The sequence below is a fragment of the Sinocyclocheilus grahami genome, unplaced genomic scaffold, assembly GCF_001515645.1.
Source record: "Sinocyclocheilus grahami isolate Dianchi unplaced genomic scaffold, SAMN03320097.WGS_v1.1 scaffold607.1, whole genome shotgun sequence".
Classification (NCBI taxonomy): domain Eukaryota; kingdom Metazoa; phylum Chordata; class Actinopteri; order Cypriniformes; family Cyprinidae; genus Sinocyclocheilus; species Sinocyclocheilus grahami.
The window spans coordinates 115531-122065 of NW_015505786.1; positions in this window are offsets into that span (position 1 = coordinate 115531).

A 6535-nucleotide genomic window follows, 5' to 3' on the forward strand; every position below is an offset into this window, starting at 1 on the left:
AACCTGAGCAATGTAATAAACTGCTTCAGAGACAGGTGGGGCTTTCCTCAATGCGCTAGGGCTATAGATGGCACACATGTGCGTATCATAGCCCCACATCTTAACAAGTCTGATTTCTACAACAGAAAAGGCTACTACTCCATAATTCTGCAGGGTGTTGTGGACCACAAATTTATGTTTTGGGACATCAATGTCGGGTGGTCTTGGAAGGTCCATGATGCAAGAGTGTTTGGGAATTCCTCCATCTTCCAGAAAGGTCAATCAGGCAGACTTTTCCCACCATGGACAGATGAGTGTTTCTGTCCCTATATGCATTGTAGCAGACGCTGCATACCCACTCCTACCATGGCTTCAGAAACCATTTCCTGGAACACCAGGAATTACACAAGACCAGCGTCTGTACATTTACAGACTGAGCAGAGCCAGGATGTGTGCAGAGAGAGCCTTTGGCAGACTAAAAGCCAGATGGCGTTGCCTACTTAAGAGAAACGATCACAAAATCAGCAAGATCAACAAAGTTGTGGCAGCTTGTTGTACACTTCATAATTACTGTGAGAGCAGAGGTGAAATGCTGAGTCTGACCTACTGGAAAATTTGGAAGATGAAGTGAACAGTGAAATGGGTGAAGAAGAGCTGCCAATCCCTGATCATGTCACTGGTCAAGATGTTCGCAGAGGTTTAACAACACATTTCAGTCAAATTTAAAATTAAAAGGGAACATTATGTGTAAAGTTAAAATAAACTTCCTTTTATCTCAGATAAGATAGTGACAGTTGAATGTTAAAATGTTTCTTTGTTCATAATTTAAAAAAAATTCACAATAGGATGCATTTCATTGTGCTAGTGATTACTGTTACTTTTTCAAAGGAATTATATAATAAAAGACAACATAATTGTTTTGTATTGTTCCAGTTAAGTTGGTTTATTATTATTTATTTTTTTTGAAAAATATAACAAGTGACTTCTGAACAGAATATTTTCAATGTCTGAACATTACATCTGTAAATAATATAATAATCTCAAAAAAATAAAGTGCTTAGTTAAACTTCAAGCATTACTGTGTTGTGTTTGTCAATACAAAAAAAAAAATCTGATTCACAAATCAAAACCATATCTGAAAATGTTTTAGATACTATGCTTATTAAAAAAAAAGAACATTCAAATGTCTTCTCTTACAAAGAAAAAATGGTTTCCGGTTTCTTATGTGCGTATGGTAAAACAAAAGAAACACTTTTATGTTTTTATGGGCTGAGAGAGTTGGCGTTTAATGTAATCATCTTTCCAAATTTCAATAAGTGCATAACTCTCTTCCTGGGACCACACAACCCCACGACCTGCCATGGTGAAAAGTTTTTTTCTGTTGTTACAGGAGTGACGTAACATGGCTGCAGGTATGGCAAGCCTCCAGGTACAAATGTCGAAACAAAACGCAAAGCAGACCGGGATCTCATTGCTTTCGCATATCACAAAGATATCGAACCACAAACGGACCCACAAACGAATCGTACTCAGACCACCTCCGGAGATGGTCTGAGTACGGTTCGCTTTTGGATCCTTTTAGGGGGGTCTGATATCACATGGTTTGATCTGTAGCAAATCAGCTCATGGAAAATATGAATAATTAACCATAACTAGTTATAATTAACTATTCATATTTTAGATCCACTGTAGATATTTAGCTGACCACTCAGGGTCAACCGTCTTGTCAATTCTAAGAACGTTAATTTCCTGGTTAAAGGAAATAACCTTCTTACTGCACAATTCTATAAGTTTGTAACGTAAATCTGCATGATTATTGACTCCGGTTATGAGTAAACAATGAACACGTCAAGTGTGATACAAATAAGGTTTTATTAACTACATAAACACCTAAACTAGTCTAACATACTACATAAACACATAAACTGGGTATCGGGTTACCATGAAACCAGGGTCTTGTTCAGCGTCCTGGGGTGTTACAAAGTATTTGTGAAATCTAGCTAACAAAATATATATTGTGTGTTGGAGTGTTCCAGACGCTACAGTTCACATATACACACTGAACCGCTCCGAGAGTGTTTGAAAGGTGTGAAAACACCCTTAGACTTGAGGCTATTCTAGTGAAGTTGACAAAACTTTTGTATTTTGAATCTACAGTTTTCTCTTTTAGGGAATTGCAATTGAGTTCATGTTAGCATGTCGGTAAGCTAACGGAGTGATACTCTACAGACCCCTTTTTTTTTACTAGCTCTGACAAATGACAGACTGAAAGTCTTTGATTTCCAGAGAAGTGTAGTACAATACCGTATGTGTTTGCTGAATGTTTGGATCCAGTTGCGGCTAGACTGTATGCAGCCACCAGACTGAATGTGATGTATTTAAAGGAATAGTTCACCCAAAAATGAAAATGTATAGGTCATCTTGAGATGTAGATGAGTTTGTTTCTTTATCAGAAGAGATTTGGATACATTTAGCATTACATCACTTGCTCCTCTGCAGTGAATCGGTGCCATCAGAATGAGAGTCTAACAGCTGATAATAATCCAAAAGCAATCCACATAACTCAAGTCGATTAACGTTTTGTGAAGTAAAAACTTGAGTGTTTAAATGAAACAAATTTGTCGATTTTAGCTAAAATACCAGTTCACAATCCATAATCGAGCTTCTGCATAATCCAGTTTTGTGTAGATATATGCATACATTCATTATTCATTCATTTTGCCATAGTGAATAAGTGAACGGTAACAGGTGCTTCACAACCAGTTTTGAATGTTCCATGCGACTGCCAACAGGGGCCGACACAACAATTTTATGCAGATGTCACAAATAATGGAAAAGTGGCTTACACTAGTAGTAAGCATAAACACACAGCACACACAAATGGATATTATTTTTCGGTATTCAATGAAACAAGTTTATTTATAATCAAAATGCTTGCTTTGTCTGCCATTTGTGTTTACGTTTTTACTAAGCTAAATACAGTGTTTTCAGGAATTGCCTTCCCTGTGATGCTGCCTTGTAATTTGGCCAAAACACAAAGTGTTTAAGGAGGCAGTGTGAATAAGATGCCTACCTTTTGGAAGCACCTTTGATTCCTAATGTGTTAAAATGCTGCCATAAACAACTCACTTGGTTTTGGAACAGAGCGTTCATCTTTTTCTTTTATCTCATCACTCAATCTTCCAGCAATCAACACCGCAAGACACTCTCTCAGCTACCTAATCATTCTGTTGTTCTCTGTCATTCCCTCATCACTTCATCTCACACTGATATAATTTCCCCCTCACTGCTGCCTCTCACTCATATGTTTCTGGTGAAACAGTTTACCCCATACGTGTAAAGTGTGCTTTGTGTAATCAAACTGTTTCACTAATTATACAAACCAAATTATGCATAAATCCTCTTTAAAATGATCCGTCGACTCCATTAAAATTGGTTTTATTTGTTTTGTGTTTACTGCTTATTGCAGTTGGTGTAATAAAATATAACATGGGATGTTTCTGGTGATGCAAAGCCCACTATAGTATTTTAAGTGATTATGTTTATGATATTCTGATATTAATCAGAATATGGTCAGATTTTATTTAGTCAGTAAATTTTTTTAACCATAGTATTGGCTGATTGATTATGGCAATATGTTTACATGACTTTTTACATGTTATGATACTTACATAATTTTAATATAACCAAATTCTGATTAATATCAGATTAATATAAAAATATTCATGTCGATGACTATATAATTCAGTAGACCAATAATCAGTTTTTTTTACAACTTTGAAAAAATATAGTAATTTCTGCCATGACATTGTTTTTCCATGTGTTTTTTTTAACAATATAGAAATGTCATATTCTATATTAACTTTTTTATTATTAGCTTTTTTATTTTTGCTAAGCATTCTGTCTCTGTCTTTTTCAATGTCTCTGTGTCCTTTCTTTCTTTCTTTCTTTCTTTCTTTCCTTCTTTCTTTCTTTCTTTCTTTCTTTCTTTCTTTCTTTCTTTCTTTCTTTCTTTCTTTCTTTCTTTCTTTCCACACACAAGCACACAAACTCTAAAACTCTAAAAGCCCTATGTGTCCTCCCTCCAAATAGAGATATAATGATGATTATGTATTTTCCTCATTCTAGAAATAAAGGCAGGAAAGCGGAAATGGTCGCTGCATCTCCAGAGCCTTTGCAGCCGATTTCCCATTCTGAACACTTCTTAATGATCTTCTTAAATTATTCCACTGTAAGGCAGTGAGCTAATTTACTGAGATAATTAGCTTCTGCATTTGCAATTAGACTTATTTTATGAGCTTTAACTCTCCCTACTTCATTATGAATTACTTTCCTCTCAAGAGCCTCTCCTGATGTTGTCTGAATTGTGTGTGTGTGTTTGTGTGTGTGTGTATTTAACTAGTAGCCTTTTAAGAATTCATTGGGTGTATTAAAATTAACTCAAAAAAATGTATGTCTATATGGGTAATTACAATATTCAGTTTTGAACTAGATTTTTATATTTTCTAATGAAAATGTGAGTCACGCTTGCCCATGCAAAACTCACCATGAAGATAGTGGTGTGGGTGGTTGCCAGTTGCTAAGGAGTTCTGAGTTGCTGTTGCTGTTATTTTTACCATTGTTATGATGTTCTGAGTGGTTGCTAGGCCGCTGAAATTATAAGTGGTTGTTAGGGTGTTCTGGATGGTTACTTACTGGTCCAAATATATATGTGGCCCATTTATAAGAAATAATAAACATGTAATAACATGAATAAATAATAAAATCTAAATAAAAAAATAAATAAGGATAACAATGAGTAAGAAAACATAACATCTGCTTAGAACCATGGTTCTTATATTTAACCAATAAAAGAAAAACTAAAGCTTTAAAAAATAAATCAATTTCATGTTTTGCGTACATTTTTGCATCAATATTTATAAATAAATATTTATTTATTTATTTAACATTTATCTACTGTATTTACATTGTTTTCTCAGAACTTTTACCCAGACCACAGTTTCAAAACCTCTGAACCTCTGTAGAAGTAATAGTATGATTTGAGGTAACTTTCATTGGCACCTGAGTGAGTTTGAGCAGTTTTGATAGTGTTGCTTGCCCTAGAAAGCAGCACTGACTACTGATAACGCCATCATATCAGCATATACTTCTGGCTGTAGTTAATATTATACAGAGATAGAGAGAAAACTAAAAGAGATAAAATGTGCAATACTCTGAGTTTGTTTGTCATTTTTATTTGTAATGCCACAGGGACAGCATAGTCGAACGATCCATTAGACAACCTTTGAAGCATACACACATTCAGGTAAACACACACAGACACACAGACACACACACACACACACACACACACACACACACAAAGCTGAGTGACAGCACAGAGTGGCTCTCTTCTATTTTTTTGCACCTGTAAATCCAAATGACACACCTTTACTGAAACAGACACACTCCAGAAACCAGCAGCCATGGAAAACAAAGCTTGAGTGTGTGTGTGGGGGGGATTTGCTCCCTCTGATGCAGAAGGTACAGCTAAGAGACACCTGTTTTTTTTTTCTCTCCGTCTTCCCAGGTTTACTCTTTCTTTTCTGAGAGGCCTGGGGGTTAGGTGGTCCTCCAGAGGGCACATGTTGAATATGTACGACTCTTTCTCTGCTTTGACAGTCCCTCCTTCCTTGCTCAGAATAGCATCAGGTGTCTCATCTGAGCTGAGATAAAATAACAAGATTTATTTAAAAAAATCGCTCGCATTTAAAGTGGGTAATAGGTCAGAATTTATTAAAGCACTATTGCTGTCATTATGACAGCTGTCAACCCTAACGTCTGGCTGTTTATTCCTGTGTATTTTGAAGATGAGAGGGTTAACCAGAGCTATAATTGGATGTCATAGATGTCCCAACCTCACTATTTTTGAAATAAAACATGATGTTGATATGCCAACAGAAAGTAAACAAACCGGCACAACACACACATACATAAATAATATATATATATATATATATATATATATATATATATATATATATATAGAGTATGTTTTTATTCAAGAGTGTTACTTGCCATTTTGTTGTAGTTAATAGTGTAATTTATTAGCGATTTCTGAGTGAACATTTTTGCATATAAGAAACATAAATATTCTTACAGTGCATGTGCAATATGAGAAATCTGCCAAGTGCGATAAACTACATAGGCACTTAACTGATGTTTGCATCCCTTAAAACACTGTTTGACCCATGCTCAGGTTAGTATTATACAGTATGTGTGTGTTGTACCAGTTTGGTTACTAAGACATCCAATTACAGGTCTGGTTAACCCTCTCATCTTCAAAATACACAGGAATAAACAGCCAGTCATAATGACAGCAATATATATATATATATATATATATACAACAGTTCGTACTGGTTCTCAACTCTGATTGGTTGAGATCCCGTGAGATATTGTACTGGTATAGCTACAGGAACGCCCTTTCACAATTTTGTATCACTCCGCCTGTTCTAGCCGGGTCTATGTTTTTTTAAATTATTCACTGAGCTAATCGTAGAGTACGTTAGTTAGT